General features: G+C 60.4%; 1 protein-coding gene across 2 annotated transcripts in view; it reads left to right on the top strand.

Moving 5' to 3' along the window:
• The first annotated feature begins 1,643 nt into the window (after positions 1-1,643).
• The window catches only part of BICRA (BRD4 interacting chromatin remodeling complex associated protein), a 57,212-nt gene continuing 42,259 nt past the window's right edge, over positions 1,644-16,596 (top strand). For both annotated transcript variants that reach the window (XM_051989265.1, XM_051989264.1), the window contains exon 1: positions 1,644-1,774. The gene's annotated coding sequence lies outside the window, so the exon portion shown is untranslated. The remainder of the gene's footprint in view (positions 1,775-16,596) is intronic.

The following is a 16,596-nucleotide window of genomic DNA, read 5'->3' as shown; positions in this document are numbered from 1 at the left end:
GCTAATCACTTACAGATATTATCTCATTTGATGCTTGTGACAATCCCAGGAGGTGGGGGTTATTATTATCTCAATGACACACAGATCACAGGGAGCCTCTGAGGATGAACTTGAACTCGGGTCTTCTTCATTGCTCTATTCACTGGACCCCTCTGAACTTTTTTTTTTTTTTTTTTTTTTTGCAGGACAGGAAACTGAGGCTTTTCTTTTCTTTTCTTTTTTTAATTTTATTTTATTAAAGTTTTTTTATTTACAAAACATAGACATGGGTAATTTTTCAACACTGACCCTTGTAAAACTTTCTGTTCCAAACTTTCCTCTCCTTCTTCTCCCCTCCCCCCTCCCCTAGATAGCAGGTAGTCTAATACTTGTTAAATATGTTAAATCCAATATATGTATACATATTTATACAGTTATCTTGCTGCAGAAACCCAAGTTTTTCTTTTCTTTTTTTTTTTTGCCAGATTTCAAACATTTATTTTTGGGGAGGGGAAACTGAGGCCCAGAAAAATGAAGTACCTTTCAAGTCTACACGGGGGTTAATTCATCATCAGAAGCGGATTTGAATCCCAGTCCGTACTTTCCCCACTGTATCAGTTACAATAACTGCTATTTTCTCAGTTATTATCTCTTTCCCTGTTTTTTCTTCATCTTTTCACACTTTCCAACATCCCTGCCAAGAAAACCCCACGCGGGGTCACGCAGAGGCGGACATACCTGACACCACGGAACGACAACGTCTCTTCCACTCGCTGACCTTGCTCCCCGTTCCTAAAACTACCCTGGATTTATGTTGTCACTAATTCGTTATCCAGAACGTCAGCTTCTCCGAGGCAGGACTCCCGCCCCACCCCCCCCCTTTTCCCCTCTAAGTCCCCCCCCCCCGGAGTACTTAGTACATAGTAAGGCATCAATCAGGATTTGATTGCTAGTTTCTAATTAGAAAAGCACTTTTAAAACGTGCTCCGAGAGGACACATTCTCCCATCCCCCAATAAGGGAACTCTTGCCCTTAACGAACTGGGGTAAACAGCTGGCAGGTCCATTAGTCCGTCAATTAGCCTTTATTAAGGGCCGCGGCGCCAGGCGCTCGCCGGAGACCCCAAGCGAACCCCAATAATCCCTACTCTCGCCTCACCGAGAAAATACAAAGTCATTTAGTGGGCCGGAAGGGAGGACACTCCCCGTTAGTTGTGGCTCCCGGGGCGAAGAGGAATTAGAAAGGCTAGGTGGAGAGAGACATTTATTAAGCGCTTCCTAGTAGGGAAGGGGGTTCAAGCCGAGCCCGGCGGCAGGAGCCGGGGGGAGAGGGCCCGCTCGTGCAAAGGCACGGAAGCGAGAGATGGGGGGGAGGGGGGATGCGGGCCATCTCCGTCCCCGCGGCGGCCCGGGCGGGCTCGGGGGCCGCGCGGGGCGGAGCCAGCTCGGAGCCCGGCCCCCCGCGAGGGCGGAGGGAGGCGGAGGGAGGCGGGGGCGTGGGGCGGGGAGGGAGGGGAGGGGGGGGGAGGAGGACGGGCAGCATGCACGATTTTTTTCTCGGCATTTTAATTTTTCTTTAATTTTCCCCGGGCGGGCGGGGGGCGTCCCCGGCGCGCGCGCTGGGCCCGGGCGGCGGCCGCGGGGCGGCGAGGGGGGCGGCCCGGGGCGGGCGGGCGGCCATGCGATCAGGCACTGCGCTGACCGGCCCGGCGGCTCGGCCTGCTCTGGGTCCTCCCTGTGCAGCCCGTGCGGGGACGTCTCGGAGACCCCGCGCCGACGGCTGCTCAAACATCACGGTGAGTTTGTTACAATGTAGCAATTTCTCTTTAAATCTCTTAACTCTCCCTACCTGCGAGTCGGGGCTGTGACAGGGCGCCCGAGCCAGGGGGGGCCCGGGGGGGAGCCCCCCCCCCCCCCCCCGCCGGGAGCGGCGCTGCTGCCTTTTCACAGCCTCCCCCCCTCCCCCGAGCCAGGGGGGCCCCCCCAAACCCAGCGCCCTCCCGCCCGCCCCCCTCTGCGGCGGCGGCGGCCCCGGCGGCGGGCACACAATGGAGCTTCCGAAAAATGATACATAACGTTCCATCGGGCGGCGGGCGGGCGGGCGGCCCGGGGGGAGGGGAGAGAGCGGAGGGGGGCGCGGGAAAAGGGACTCCCCTCTCCGTGCCCTCCCGAGCCACCCCCCTGGCCCCCTCCTCATCCTCCCTCAGACACCCCCACCCCCGAATTGGGGGTGCAAGAGAAAGAAATGGGAGGAGGGGGGCGCGCGGGGTAGCCGGGAGCGTGAGTCGTTAGATGGCCGGACCGGGGAAGTGATTTCCCGGTTGGAGGTGGCGAGCCGTCCTCACCTCTCTCCCGCTCTCCTCCCCTCCCCCCTTCCCCCTGCCCCCGAACCGAGAATGCTCGGTGGAACGCGGGGCCCCTCGTGAACATTTGGGGGGAGGCGGAAGGATGAGGAGGGATCCCTTAGAGGATGGATAAACTCCTCCTTCCACCCCCAAACAATAAGATGAGTTGACTTTCTCCTTCCCTCCCCATCTCCAATCTGGCTTGCCAGGGGAGGGAGAAATCTTGAGGGACCCGAGTACCAAGTGTATCGGAAGGGAGGCCGGGCTGGATCCCCTCCCCCTGCCTTCCCCAGCCTCAGCTTTGTCACCCCCTGAGGGGTTTTCTAGTGGGGGGAGGGGGGGACGGGAGAGAGCCCAGTGCCGAGTGTTTTTGTTTGTCCCGGCCCTCCCTGTCACGGCCTCGGGAACTGAGTGAGGGGAGATGTCAGGGCTGCGGGGGCCAGATCCCCGAGCCTCCCGTGACCTTTGTTTGACAACTCCTTCCTGGGGTCTGGGCCTGGAAGCCAGCGGTGGCCTCCTCGCTCCCCTTCCCCTGCCCAGTCGGGCGGGCGGTCCCTTTTTGGGTCCCCGCCGCCTCTCCCTGCCCCGTCCCCGAGCCCCGAGGGGAGTCCGAGGATTCGGGGCAGCGGCGGGTAGTGCCCAGAGCCCGAGCCTCTTTCCCGGTGGGGCTGGAGAATGGCCCCGCTTGGGGGGAGGGGGAAGGAAGGACTCGCTGAGAAATCCCGGCTGCTGCTGGCCTGGGGGCACTGCACGGCGGGACTGGCTTGACCTGGGGGGGCGGGGAGGGACTCCTCGCTGGGGGGTGGGGGGCGCCCCGCTTCCCCAGCCTCACTTAGGCCTTTGTTTTTCTTTGTGATTCCTACAGCTCCCGTCCCCCCTCAGTTGGGGGGGAGTTCGGAAACTGGGGTGGGTCCCCCAGGCCTGGCAGGCTTATTTTGGCCGCCTGGGAGGGGAGCCCTCCGGGAGCCGAGGGGGAGGGGGAGGAGGACAGGTGTCTGGGAGCCTCCCCCCGAGTCCGAGGCCGGACCACCGGGCCGGGCGCCCCCGCCCCCAGCCCCAGCTCCGTGATTTATGCCTTTAGCCGCAGAACTTCACCGGCTCCTTTGGGGGGGTGGTTAGTGGTTTTGTCATGACTCTCTGGGAGGCTTCTCCTGGAACTTTTAATTTTTTTTTTTTGGTTTTTGCTTGAGGGGATTTCTCAGCCAAGTGTCAGGACACCTGTGACTCCCCTGCCTCTTCCCAGGCCTTCCCCCCACTCGGACTTCCTCCCGTTCCCTAGAGTGGGAGAGAGCTTGGGGACACTGAGGCAGGCCTCAGGCCCCCTCCCCCACACCTTTGTCTCTTGGTTTTCTGGTGCCCCCAATTCCTCCCCTCACTGAGTCTCGGGGCAGCTGTTTTTCTCATTTAGTGAAATGGAAGGACAAAATGGAAAGTTACCTGAGCTGTCACCCTGCTGGGAATGGGTTTGGAGCTAGCCTTCTCTGGCTGAGGGTCAGGAGCCCCTGGGGGCACCCGAGAGACTCAGAGGGGTCCTTCCCCTTGGGGGTTATGATCCGAGTCATCAGAAGGAAGGTGGCAGTTGGTATAGAAAGTTCCATGGGTCACGCCTTCCCCCTGTGTGACTGGGGCCAAATTGGTTCCCCTCTCTGGGCTCCATTCTCCCTTTCGGATTCTCCGTGTTCTCTTCCAGCTCCGAGGTCCCCTAGGATTCTGTGGGCTGGGTGGGGAGGGGGCAAAGGTTGGCAGGAACTGCACCCGTGCCCAGGCTGGCAGCCTCTCGGCAGCTGGGAGCACGTGGAGAGTGTTTTGTTGGGGGGGGGAGGGAGAGCTCCCCCGGTTACCGCGTGCTCCTGCCCTTGTGCCCCCAACCCCGGTAAGCATTGGCCATTCAGACAGACACTGTCCCGTCGCCCCGCCCCACCCCTCTGGTGGAAAGGTAGCTGGGCCTGGGAGGGGTGAAGTGAGCATGTGTGGGACTGTGTCCGGCTGTTTGGTCACGTGTGGGGAGGACCCTGGTTTGGACGCCTCGAATTCTCCCCGGCCGCCTGGTCACCCGAAGTCACAGATACGCATCTGTCCGTGGCGGGGTTGGGGCGACACCTAAGGGATTTGGAGCTGGAAGGAACCCTGGAAATAAAGCCTTTAGTCCAGGCCTTGTCCCTTCCACCTCAGTTTATGGAAGAGGAAGTTGAAATCTGGAGAAATAAAGTGATCTGCCCAACTCCTGCTGTCGGAGTCCCCACGTCCCTGCCCCCAAATCCTGGGCGCTTTCTGCCGTCCGAAGGCGGAGGGCGGCCGGGCTTAGAGAGCCGTGCTGGGCACCCGCCCGGGCCAGGGGCTGAACCGGCTCTGCCTCAGCTTCCTCCCCAGGGAAGTGGAGGGGCTCGTCCCAGGCGTCCCGTAGAGCAAAGGCCCCGGAAATCAGCGTCGCCGACGCGCCGTGAGGGCCGAGCTGACGTTTCCCCCAGTGTGGGGGGCCCCTCGTCGGGTCTCAGAGAGAAGGGGATGCGCCCGGAGTCCCAGCCCCCAGTTCAGTTTGGTTCAACAAGCATCTATTAAACACCTACTGACTAACACCGGCCTGCAAAAACCCAGAGGGAATAGTTACCCCCGTAAGCCCGACCTGGGGAGACGCACCCAGAGAGCACGTAAATGGAAGAAACGCCCCGAGCCTCCGGGGGGCTCACGGAACCAGATTTCAGGGAGTCCGGCGCACCTGTTTTCGGATGAAGGAACCGAGGCACGCTTTTTAATGACTGGGCCAGGTCGCGGAGGCCGGGTTCGAGAGGTCTCCCGAGCTCAGGCCAGGATTCTCCTTTCCATTCTGTCGCCTCCAGATTGGAAGGAGCACAAACCCCAGGAGCGAGGGCTGCAGGAGGAGCCAGCCTTTGTTCAGGGGGAGCCTTGAAGGGAGCCCCTTCCCCGGCCTTAGTTTCCTCCCCTGTAGACGGGAGACGGGAGTCCTCAGGGCCCTTCCGGGGGAAATCTCTGATGGCAAAGGCGCGGAGGTGGGAGACGGGAGGGCTTCATTGTGTGTGTGCATGGGGGAAGGGCTCCCCACTGGAAGATATTTCGTAGGCGAATGTGGCTGGAATGTAGCATTTGTGAGGAGGAGGAATGCGAGCGCAGGGGAAGCCAGATTGCGGCGGGCTTGACCCCCACCCAGACGCCTCCCCCACGCGCTTGTTCAAGGCTTAATGGCCTCCTTTTGGGGGGGGCCGGGGGCTCGCCTTCTGCCGAGAGATCCCAGAGCCCCTTTCTAATGAACTGTAACTGATGGCGAGCTCCTGGCGGGGTGGAGGAAGCTCAGGTGGCAGGAAGGGCATCTCTTTCCCCCCTCCCCGTTAAGTCGCGGCTCTGCCACGGCGGGCGACCCGGGAGGTCACCCTGAGCCCGGTTCCGACTGCCAGGCGGGCCCCGAGCGGGGGCTGGGCCGGGGGAGCCCCTTCGGAGGCTCTCGGCCTCCGTTCCGAGGGGGAGCTGCAGAGTTCCCTCCTTTCCCCCAGCATCCCCTTTGGCTTCGGGTGCGGAGGACAGCCCCGAGCCTGGGAGTTAATTGGAAACATGAAAACATGGCATTTTCTTTCCTGGCAGTTGTTAGCGCTTCGGGCCCGGGGGGAGGGAGGGCCAGAGCCGGGTTCCAGCGGGACGGACGTGGCCTCCTCGGGGGGCGTCTGACCACGGCCTCTCGCCGTCGAGTCGGGGCCGAGCCCCGGTCAGCGGGGTCACACCTGCCACAGCCTTCGTCCCCAGCCCCCAAAGGCCCCCCGGCTCGGACCCGCGTTCTCCGTCCCCCGAGAGAGGGGCCTGCTCAGTCTCGAGAGGCGGTGCTTTCAGGCCGGGATCTTTTCTCAGGCGACGGCCCACACAAGCACTTGGTTGTTGTTGGATCTCCCGTGACCCCACTGGGGGTTTCTCGGCAGAGAGACGCGTCCCCCTTCCTCCGGCTCGTTTTACAGGTAGGGAAACTGAGGCAAACAGGGCAGGCGACTGGCCCAGAGTCACGTGGCTGCTAAGCGTCTGAGCCAGGTCCGGATCCCCGGGCCCGGCGCGACGTGACTTTTCCAGAGTCCGACGTCCAAGGGGCTCAGGGAGGGCTCCAGCCCAGGCCCCAAACCCCAGCATTCGGGGCCGAGAAAAGGCTCACCTTTTGGCGAGTGACCCTTCAGCCCTGAGCCCCTCAGCACTTAGCGGAGAGCTGGGCCGGGATTCGGGGGGCCCGAGTTCGGATCCTGGCCCCGACACTGAATGAGCCCCGGGTCCCTCATCCTCAGTTTCTTGTGCGCCTGAGTTACTGTCTCTGGGGAAGTTTGTGTAAACGCCGGGTCCTCGGGCCTGGTCCTCTGCAGGTGGTTGGAGGCCGGGGCCTCCGGGAGGCCCTTCCGCAGTCGCCGTCGCTCGGGGCTTGGAGCACTTGGCGGGGCCGGAGATTTCCGTGTGGGCCTCTCCCCACAGCCCGTGGGGGAGACACTGGGGCGGCTTCTCTGGCTCGGGGGCAGTGACTCCCCCAGGGGCAGCTACGGGGGCTGCATTTGAACTTGGGAGGAGTCCCTGCGGGGGGAGGCCTCAAGCTCCATCTGCAGCACTTTGTGCATCCCGGGGCTATGGAGCCATTTACCCCCAGGAGGCCTAGAATCCCGCCGGACAGAGCCTGCCCGAAGGCCCGGGCCTCAGTTTCCTCATCTGTAAAATGGAGAGCTCGGGCGCCCCGAGGTTCCCTGCGTGCAGGAGCCCATTTTACAGAAAATGAATCGCGTTTCAGACATTCGGGGACTTGGCCGCAGTGTCAGAGGCCGGCCCCGGGGCCTTTTTTCTCCCTGGGACCTCTCAGAGAAAGCAGATGAAGGCCCTTTGCCCCTACAGCTGTTCCTCCTGGGACACCCTTCCAGTGCCTCCGACCCTCCCTTCTCCCCCCCCTTAGCCCCTCAGGGTCCTCGCTGTCTCTCTGCCTGTCTCTGTCTCTGCCTCTCTTTCCCCCTCCTCTCTTCTCCCCCCCCTTCCTTTTTCTCTTTCTCCTTCCTCTTCTCTTTTTCTGTTTCCTCTCTCAGTCTCTCTCCCCTCTCTTCCCCCTTCCCTGCAACTCTCTCTTCTTTTTTCCCTTTCCCCCCTCTCTTTCTTTCCCCCTTTTTCCCTTTCCCCCCTCTTTCTCTTTCCCCCTTTTTTTCCTTTCCCCCCTTTCTCTTTCCCCCTTTTTCCCTTCCCCCTTTCTCTTTCCCCCTTTTTCCCTTCCCCCTTTCTCTTTCCCCCTTTTTCCCTTTCCCCCTTCTTTCTCTTTCCCCCTTTTTTTCCTTTCCCCCCTTTCTCTTTCCCCCTTTTTTCCCTTCCCCCTTTCTCTTTCCTGCTTTTTCCCTTTCCCCCCTTTCTCTTTCCCCCTTTTTCCCTTTCCTCCCTTTCTCTTTCCTGCTTTTTCCCTTTCCTCCCTCTCTTTCTCTTTCCCCCTTTTTCCCTTTCCACCCCCTTTCTCTTTCCCCCTTTTTCCCTTCCCCCTTTCTCTTTCCCCCTTTTTCCCTTCCCCCTTTCTCTTTCCCCCTTTTTCCCTTTCCCCCTTCTTTCTCTTTCCCCCTTTTTCCCTTTCCCCCTTCTTTCTCTTTCCCCCTTTTTTTCCTTTCCCCCCTTTCTCTTTCCCCCTTTTTCCCTTTCCTCCCTTTCTCTTTCCTGCTTTTTCCCTTTCCCCCCTCTTTCTCTTTCCCCCTTTTTTTCCTCTTTCCTCCCTCTCTTTCCCTTCCCCCCTCTTTCCTTTTCCCTCTTTTTCTCTTTCCCCTGCTGCTTCCCCTCCCCCTCCTGACTTCTTCCTTTCCCCCCCTTCTCTCTCCCCTCTCCTCCCACCCGTTTCCCCTCCCCCTCTCTCCTTCCCTTGAACTCCCGTGGCTCGGGACTGTCTGTACTCTTTGCTGGACGCTTAGATCACAGATAACAGATACTAGACTTTTAAAGCTGAAAAGCACCTCAGAAGGAGGCCGGCCCCCTGCCTCGGCGGCCGACGAGGGGACCCCGTCCTGACTCGCTCCGCCAGCGGGGTCGCCCTGGGTAAGTCACTTCCCTAAGCCGGTCCCCCTGGCGGAGGAGGGGTTGGACTCGGGGGCCCCGGCGAGCCCGGTCCTTCCCCAGCTCTGTTAGGCTACGAATGCGAGACCCGGTAGGGGAAGGGGAGGGGGCGTCTCCCCCGTTGGCCAGGCCCCTGCCCTTTAACGGCGGAGTCGGCGGTTAGTGCGGGCTCCCCGGCGGGGTCCCGGGACCGGCAGCTCCGGGGGCCTGTGCGGGGGACAGGCGGCTCCCTCTCCCGCGGCCTTCAGTTTGCCCCGTCTGTGGAATGGCCTCTCAGGCCCGGCTCCGAGGCCCTTGACCCCAGGCCCCGGCCCCGGCCCTTTCGGGTGAAAGAACGCTTTGTGCATCTTCCTTCCTCGGTTCTCGCCGAGCCGGCTGTTATCGGCGGCCCCGGGTCCCCCGCAGCCGCCCCCTTCCCGGTGACGAGCCCAGGGAAGCTCCAGTTCTGATTTCTGCGCTTTTCCCCTCGCATCCCCTTGGTCTTAGGGAGAGCTCTCTTGGGGGCCCCCGGGGGCTCCTGCAGCTCCTTCCCCTCCCCAGGCCCAGCTTCCCCATCCGTGCCATGGGCCGAAGGGTGGGAAGGCCCATCTGCCCCCCCTCCTCGTGCTCTCCTTGTAGGAAAAGCCCCAGAAGGAAGCTCTCAGGCAGGCTCTGGGATCATGGGGAGGGGGGACGCAGCTGAACCTTCTCTCCCCCCGACAATATTACGCCGCTGTCCCCAGAACGATTACTGGCCCCATTCTATGGAAGGGGAAACTGAGGCACCCTCGGGAAGGTGACTCGCCAGGGTCACGCGGCCAGGACGCGCCCGACTCTCCGGGGCTCTGGTGCGGACCCGCCGAGCGCTCTCCTGGAGAGAGGGGACCTGCGGGGGGGGGAGGGCGGCCTTTCCGTGAGTGCTAAGGGGGGACTGAATGGTCGCTTAGGGAGAGGGTTCCGGGGGGCTCAGGCCCCGCGCCCGCCCTTCCCGGGGAGCCCTGACCCCTGCTCGGTGCTGCCCGTGCTTTCCGGGACCCTCCCGCCGGGGGAGCCGGGAGAGAAGCCGTTCCCCTTTTACGGGAGGGACCGTCGCAGGGGGCGTGGCTTGCCCGTATCCAGGCTCCCTTCCGGCAGGACCGCCTTGGACGAAAACGGGGACAACAACAGTGACCGGCGCGTGCAGAGCGCCCGAAGACTCGTGTGTCGCCTGACTGGGCCCTCGCCCACTGGGAGGGAGATGCTAGGAAGGTGCCCGTTTTATGGATGAGGAAACTGAGGCAGACACAGGGTCTCACCCCTCGGAGAGCCCGAGAAGGACTTGGATTCTGAGCTTCCTGAGGCGAGTCTCAGCCCGTGTGTAACAGTCCGGGGTAGATTTCTGGGGCTCCGTCAGCGTCTTTCTGTCAGGGTCCTCGGTTCCTTTGTGATTCTTTGTTCTGTTTGTCCTTCTGGGATCCGGGTCTGGGATGGTCCTGGCGCTGACCGCTCCCGGTGGGTCTGGGATTGGGGGCCCGGCCTCGTGCCCCTCCCCTCCCCCCGCCGGGTCTGGCTCCGTTGTGAGGAACGCCTTCGGTCCGGGCGCCGTTTGGGAGATGTTTGGGGAGGGCCCCGAGCGCCCGGACAGGAAGGAAGCCGGGCGTCCTCGGGGGGCGTCCTCGGGGGGCTTCCTCGGGGGGCTTCCGCTCGGGGTGGGAGCCGCAGGCAGGCCCGCGGCTGCTAAGTGCACCCAGAGTAACTGCAGAGCGAGGGAGGGGCCCGGACAAGAGCGGCGGCGGCGCGCCCGCTGTCCCGGGGGCTCTGGTGGGCAGGGCCTTCCCTGAGACTCGGCCCCCCAGCAGCTCCTCCCGGGGGTCTCTCCCGGGCCCGGCCTCTGCGGGAACCCTCCCTCCATGGGCGGCCTCTAGTGGCCGGGAAGTGGGGAAGTCCCTCCCACAGCCGTCCTGTCACCTGCTGCCCCGCCCCCGCCGAGCTGTCCGGGCCTTGGGACTCTTCGCCCCCGGGACCCCTCTGGGCGCGTCCCACCTGTTCCCGCTCTTTCCACCGAGACGTCCCCGGGGGATTCAGAGCCGGCTCGGGCTCCGCCCCCTCCAAGGGCCGGGACCTTCTTGGGTGCCGGAGCTGAGGGGCCCCACGGCGGCCCCCGGGCTCCCATTTCCCTGCCGGCAGAGCCAGCTTGTTTGTAGCTCCCTCACCGCCGCCCTCTGCCTGGGGCCCCAGACCTCGAGGGGAGCCCGGCCGGGGCTCTTGTCCAACATGGGGAGACTTACGGGGGGCTTAGGGAAACGGCCCGGGACCCGAGGGTAATGAGAAGCGGGGCCTGCCCCCCCCATCCCACTCCTGCCGAGGGAGGGGGTCCCAGAGGTCTCAGTGCCACATTAACCTTTGCAGCCCCCAAAAGGATGCCCATGAACGTCTGGCAGACGCTGGGGGTCCCAGCCCCCTCCCCCCGTCCGCCTTCCCGCCCAGCCAGACCCCTACACCCTCCTCTCCTCCAGGGCAGTGGGGGCTCACTCCGGGCTTCCCTTTATAGAAGGGGAAACTGAGGCTGGGCCTTTATCCCGGGGTCTCTGGCTCCCACTTGTAGGATATAGGGCCAGCAGAGAAACTGGAGCTCATCAGCCTCCTGCCGCTCGGGTTTTGGACGCGGGAGACTTAAAGGAAGCCAGAGGCGAGTAGTGGAAGGAGAGAGCTGCTCCAGACCCGGGGGATGCCAGGAAAACTGCCCGGAACCAAGCGGCAGCGGGGAGAGCTCCGGGCCGGAGTCGGGAGAGCCTCGGCGCTCGCTGGCTGTGTGACCCTGGGCAAGCCGCTTAAGCTCTGCCTCAGTTTCCCCAGCTCCCTGACATAACGTTCGGGAAGCCCCAACTTAGCTCAGTGCGGCTCTTAGGGGCTTGACAAAGCCCCCTTCCCTCCTTCCCCCCCTTCCCTTTTTCCCCCCCTTCCCCCCTTCCCCCCCTTCCCCCCCTTCTCTCCTTCCCTCCTTCCCTTCTTCCCCACTTTCTCTTTCCTCCCTTCCCTCCTTCCCCCCCTTCCTCCTTCCTCCCTTCCCTGCTTTCCCTCCTTCCCTCCTTCCCCCCTTTCTCCTTCCTCCCTTCCCTCCTTCCTTCCCCCCCTTCCCTTTTTCCCCCCCTTCCCCCCTTCCCCCCCTTCCCCCCCTTCCCCCCCTTCCCTCCTTCCCTCCTTCCCTTCTTCCCCACTTTCTCTTTCCTCCCTTCCCTCCTTCCCCCCCTTCCTCCTTCCTCCCTTCCCTGCTTTCCCTCCTTCCCTCCTTCCCCCCTTTCTCTTTCCTCCCTTCCCTCCTTCCCCCCCTTCCCTTTTTCCCCCCCTTCCCCCCTTCCCCCCCTTCCCTCCTTCCCTCCTTCCCTTCTTCCCCACTTTCTCTTTCCTCCCTTCCCTCCTTCCCCCCCTTCCTCCTTCCTCCCTTCCCTCCTTCCCCCCTTTCTCTTTCCTCCCTTCCCTCCTTCCCCCCCTTCCTCCTTCCCCCCCTTCCTTCTCCGCTGTTTGTTTTGGCTCTGGGAGCAGTATTCAGGTGCCCCAATTTGTTTAACCTTTCCCAAGGGCCCCCCTTTGTTCCTGCCCCTTATTAATTGGCCGATTAGCATTTGGGAAGCACTGCCCCCAAATATTTGGGTGTCTGTGGGAGGCCCGGGGTCACTGACTTTTGGGAATCCACAAACTGACTTTTGGGAATCCACAAACTCGACCCTGCCCAAACTCTGGCCTTTTATCTTTGACCTCAGGCTAGTTCCGGAGCCCCCACTCCCACCCTGCCCCCCATTGTTTACTCCTGACCCCGGGAGTTCCCTCCCCCACTGCCCAAGGCCCTCAGGGGCTGCCTGGAGGGAGTTTGGGGGGCTCAGCTCCCATTCCCTGGTGTCTAAGGGCTGCGGGGCCCCTCAGGATAACTTGGGGGTCCCCAGCTGGCTGAGCTGGGAGAGCCTTGGGGGCGATCCTGGGGGTGGGGGCTGGTGCTGGAACCCTTTCCTCCGGGCCAGGGGCCGGGGGCCAAAGTCGAGGCCTACCCTGGCTTCCCAGCCCCCCTCTCCGCAGTGAATCCAGCAGTCAGAGCGGGCCCCGGAGATGGGAGAGTCTAAATCTGCTTTGGATGTGCCTTACTGGCCGATAAACATTGATTAGGCACCTACTGTGTGCCCGGCGCTGTGCCAGGTTCGGGGAATTACAGGAGCCACGGGCTGCTGGGGGGAGAGCCCACGCAGAAGCAGCTGGGGACTAACAAGCTACAGCCAGGATAAATTGGAGACGATCAGCAGGGCTGGGAGAAGCCCCGGAGAAGGGGGCGGCTTTAGCTGGGACTTGAAGGAAGACTGAAAGGCTCCGTCTGTCAGCGTTTATTAAACACCTGCTGTGTGCTGGGCGCTCTGAGCCCGTTCACTCGGCCCCGACTCACTTGGGATCTCGGCGGAGGAGCTGGAAGAGGGGCCCGGGACCACCTCGTCCAACCTCCTCAGCTCACAGATGGGGAAACTGAGGCCCCGAGGGCCGCGTCCAGGACGCAGACTGGCTGCAGCCCCCGCTGCCCCTGGGAACGATCGCAGCCGCCTGGCAGACTGTGCCCGGGCACCACTGGGAGGGTTTGAGGGGCGGCCAAGGCCAGCGGAGGCAGAGCCGGTCCTGGCCGGAGGCCCGGGGGGGGGGGCGAGCTCAGGGGCTCAGGGTCCCAAGGAGCACCGAGGCTTCAGTTTGAGAGGGGAAACTGAGGCCCGGGGTCAGCGAGCGTCGGGGCCGGGATCCAGGCCCGCCTCTTTCCCGGAGGATCCTGGGCCCAGAGCCAGGGACGGAGTGAGTGTCGGAGGCCGGCAGGGCCGGGGCTCCGAGCTGGGGGCAGGGGAGCTGGCCCAGGGCTCCGAGTTGTCCAGCCCCGCTGTCGGAGGCCCCGGAGGGGCTGGCCTGGTCAGGAAGGGTCGCGGGGCGTCTGGTCTTTGTTTTTCCCAGTTGGGAAGCGGAGGCACCAAGCCGGCCCGGGACGCCCCTCCTGGGGCTGTTTTACATGTCTGGGTGCGGTTATGCTTATATTCGGGGAGGGGGGGAATGGGGGGGGGCGCTGATCTGGAGTCGGGAGGTTCAGCAGCACTTCCTGTCTGGTGACCCTGGACAAGTCACTCCCCACCGTTACCTCAGTCTCCCCTTTTGTAAAATGAGCTGGACAGGGAAGTGGCCAGGCCTCCAGCGTCTTTGCCTAGGAAACCCCAGACGGGGCCACGGGGGGTCCCGCCGGCCTGAGCAGCCACACCAGGTGGAAGTTGGAAGTTCCCTCAGTCAGACCCGTGGAAGCAGGCCAGGGAGTAAAGGTCAGAGGTCAGGGGTAGGACTCGAACCCAGATCTTTCCCCCCAGAGTCAGTGCCCTCACTCGCCCCCTCCCCCCAGCACCAGCTCTTCGGCCCCATTTCTGGGGATTGCAGCACCGAGAGCTGCCTCATGGACCATTTCCATAACAAGGAACTTCAGGATTCATTTACATTAGAACATCTGGTCCTGGAGGAGGCGGAGATTTAATTTTAATTTTTTTTGGCTTGTTTATTTAACTAATGGCTGCTGTCCTCATTAGGGGATCCTAGCCCAGCCTAAAAAAAAAATCACGTTCGCTTAGCGAAAAAGCAGGCACGCGCTTTATAAAGAGTTTGCCTGGCATGTAGTAGGCGCTTAATAAATGCTTGTTTTCCCACCAGGGCAGAGTTTTTGCTTTGCCAGGCCCTCTGAACCCGGTTTGGTTTACCACCCATTCTTCTCTTTCTCTCCCACTCTTCATCCTTGATCACTGGGCAGCTCTGGGAGGTACAGCGGAGGGCGCGTCGGGCCTGGTATCGGGACTATCCGAGGTCAGATTCAGCCTCAGACACCACTTATGTGACTTGTCACTTTAACCCGTGTGCCTCAGTTTCCTCATCTGTCAAATTAGCTGGAGAAGGAAATGGCAAACATCCAGTGTCTCTGCCGAGAAAACCCTTAGATGGGATTGGGAAGAATCTCACCCGACGAAATGAGTGAATAATAACCATTTCTGGGGGGTTGAGGGGGGAAGAGCTTATGCTCATCAGCTTAAAGCTTGGAGGGATCTGTCATCATTCTCTGTACTTACATATGGAGAAACCAATCTGGATCAGGCTACTCTACTGGGAATTTAAACCAGGGAGTCTCTTTGGGCGTAGTTCCCTACTGCTCTCCAGAATGGTTGGATCCGTTCACAGCTCCACCAACAATGCATCAGTGTCCCAGTTTTCCCACCTCCCTCCAACATTCGTCATTATCTTTTCCTGACATCTTAGCCAGTCTGACAGGTGTGTAGTGGTGTCTCAGAGCTGTCTTACTTTGCATTTCTCTGATCAATAGTGATTTGGACTAGAAATGGATTCAATTTCTTCCTCTGAGAATTATCTGTTCATATCCTTTGACCATTTATCAATTGGAGAATGACTTGATTTCTTATAAATTAGAGTCAATTCTCTCTATATTTTGGAAATGAGGCCTTTATCAGAACCTTTAACTGTGAAGATGTTTTCCCAGTTTGTTGCTTCCCTCCTAATCTTGTCTGCATTAGTTTTGTTGGTACAAAAGCTTTTTAACTTGATATAATCCAAATGATCTATTTTGTGACCAATAATGGTCTCTAGTTCTTCTTTGGTCACAAATTTCTTTCTCCTCCACAGTCTGAGAGGTAAATTCTCCTATGCTCTAATTTATTTATAATCTCGTTCTTTATGCCAAGATCATTGAACCCATTTTGACCTAATCTTGGTGTTAAGTGTGGGTCCGTGCCTTGTTTCTGCCACACTAACTTCCAGTTTTCCCAGCAGTTTTTGTCAAATAATGAGTTTTTATCCCCAAAGTTGGGATCTTTGGGTTTGTCAAACACTAGATTGCTATAGTTTGGGGCTATTTTGTCCTGTGAACCTGACCTCTTCCACGGATCCATTAGACTGTTCTTAGCCAGTCCCAGACGGGCCCGGCGACGGCTGTTTTGTAATATAGTTTTAGGCCCGGCACAGCTTGGCCACCTTCGTTGGCCTTTTTTTTCATGAATTCCCTTGAAATTCTTGACCTTTTGTTCTCCCGGATGAACTTTGTTGTTATTTGTCCTCTCTCGGTAACGTGATTTCTCGGGAGTTTGCTCGGCTCGGCCCTGAATAAGTGGATTAGTTTGGGCAGTAGTGTTCTGTCCGTTGGGCCTGCCTGAGAGCACTTGATGTTTTTCAGTTGATTCGATCTGACTGTATTTTGTGGGAAGTGCTGTGTAGTTGTGTGTCCCTTGTGTAGTTGTGTGTCCCTTGTGTGGTTGTGTGTCCCAGCTTTGCCTGGGAGGGGGGGACTCGGGGAGTCTCCAACGATGGGGAAGGCCGGATCCCACCGGGGTGACCTTGGGCGAGGTCTCCAGCTCTGCGCCTGAAAGGTGGGGTTCAGACTGGAAGTGCCCTCCCCATCGCTCCTTCTCTCTGCTCCGGGCTTGGGCCTTTTTAAGCCCCCCTTGCGCCATCCCGGTGGCGCTGCCCGTGGGGCACGCCTGTCCTCTCCCTTCCCTTCCAGTTTCTTCTTCTGTAAAATGGGCCCGAGAAGGCACGGAGTCCTTATCTCCTCAGATCCTGCAGAAAAGGCTTAAACTGTCAAGTTTATCACATCAGCTGCCGGATATGAAAGTGCTTTAGACAGATCCAGCTGCCGCTGCAGCCGGATGGCGATGATGATGGTATCAGGGCCTTCGCTCACAGGGTTTTCACCTGCGGCTGGGGGGAAGGAAGTGAGCTCCAGGTGCCCCAAGCTCTTGCTGGGGGGGAGGGGCCTCCCCGGGGAGCAGGGACATCCTGCACTTCCCCTGAAGCTCACGGCGCCTCCAGATTCTCACCCACCCAAGCCCGGAAGCTTCCGTTGGAGGACCCGGTCCGGGCACTTTGCGGATGCAGGACGGGTTGGTGTCCGAGCATCCCTGCGGCCTCCTGGGAGCTCCCAGGCCCAGGGCAGAGCCTGAGGACCGTGAGAGTGATCCCGCTCTTTGTAGGATCTGTGGAATCTCTCTAATCCATGCTGCTCAAAATGAATTAAATCGTTCTGATAATTTAATTACCTTGGTTGTGTGAATGAGGCTTTAGTGAATTAACACGAAGGCTTTTTTCTAGCCGGGGCCAGCCGTCTCTCACCGGGCCCCAGCCAGCCAGGCCCAGTCACCTAATCGTAGATTTAGAGCTGGGCCGCATCTGGGGCCCATCTAGCCCAATCCCCTCCTTCTCAAGAGGAGGGA

This window comes from Antechinus flavipes, chromosome 3 (genome assembly GCF_016432865.1).
Source record: "Antechinus flavipes isolate AdamAnt ecotype Samford, QLD, Australia chromosome 3, AdamAnt_v2, whole genome shotgun sequence".
In the NCBI taxonomy this organism is placed as follows: Eukaryota; Metazoa; Chordata; class Mammalia; order Dasyuromorphia; family Dasyuridae; genus Antechinus; species Antechinus flavipes.
This window is presented reverse-complemented; position numbering and strand designations above follow the sequence as displayed.